Source organism: Aplysia californica, unplaced genomic scaffold, assembly GCF_000002075.1.
Source record: "Aplysia californica isolate F4 #8 unplaced genomic scaffold, AplCal3.0 scaffold00028, whole genome shotgun sequence".
Classification (NCBI taxonomy): Eukaryota; Metazoa; Mollusca; class Gastropoda; order Aplysiida; family Aplysiidae; genus Aplysia; species Aplysia californica.
In genome coordinates this window covers 483,525-484,875 of record NW_004797298.1, presented here as the reverse complement: position 1 = coordinate 484,875, position 1,351 = coordinate 483,525, and positions in this window count along the sequence as shown.

Sequence of the window (1,351 nt, the reverse complement as noted above, 5' to 3'; positions counted from 1 at the left end):
GGATTAACCAAGAACGATACGCACTTGGGACTCTAAATGGACTAAAAAAAAAGATCTGAGAAGCGCTCTATAAAGAGCCCTGCAGATAAACGAGTGAAGGAAAGGAAACAGCACAGAGTAAAAAGTAAATACAGACAAACCGACAATCAATAAAAGAAAAGGAAAATCTAAAGGAAAATGTTCTTGGTCCTGTTTGTAAAAATGAAGATACATTGGCATGTTGCACGTATTACCTGCCGACATAACTTTTTTTCACAAGTCGTAGCACGCTTTATACATAGTTGATATTCGCCTGGAGGTTTTGTGTTTTGACAATCTGTTTGAAAAGAAGACCAATATTATAGATCTAGTCAATATGAGCCTTGCCTGAAGATCAGTAACAATGTCTTTGAATGATTAAATGTCTTACCAAATACCAAAAAAAAAAAAGAAAAGAAAAGAAATCCCCTCCCTAAATGAGTTTTAAAAAGCGACCAAACAAACAAACGGCAAATCTTCTATTTTAAACAAAGTAATAGTTATTGGTGTTTTTTTTCCAGCAGGCCTAGTTAACCATAATATTTAAAGAGACCCGTTCCACCTCATTCTAATACATGAGCACGAAACTGAAGCCCGCCGTACTGAAATGATGTTCTATATTTTGTTCTATATATTGACGAGACATCTAGGCGGCCAATGCTATACTCTCGGTATGCTACTAATATGTCTGAGGTATACAAAGGTGGTAAAAGAAGTGTATTAGATCGAAACAAATTCCGGGTTAAAAACCAAAGACACAGGAATGTAAGCAAAAAAAGGACAGCTGGATTGTAAGACAGGAGAACGAACCTAAGTATGTATAGTTGATGCCTATTGTGTAAATAAACTATTTATAGTTTAGGTTCAAACGTAGACAGGTACTGCATGTACAGTCAAATTCCACAGACAGATAATTACAGAATAAGGATGCATAAAGAAAAAAGGAAAAAATAAAATTGGTAGACAACGGAGAAAGAGGATGAGACAGCATCTAAAAATAGCGCTATGAAAAGATAACTAATTAATTCTTCAAAAACATAAGGTAGCGAACATATACATCCGATCAGCAGCAGATAAAAAAACCACTCAAACACAAATCCAAACATTAATTTGCGAATATCTTCGTTACAATAAACAAAGATATGAAGATTTCAGATAAAGAAAACAGAATTAAAAAATCTATAGTATATTTAAATTACGGTACACTCCGTTCAAAACCGCATGTCTTCAAACGTTGTCACGTAACCACACAGCGCGTTTTCAGTGAGTAAATTATGGTCTGTTGCTAGCTTGCTAGATTGTTTGCTTGGCGGATTGTTGGCTTGATTGTTTG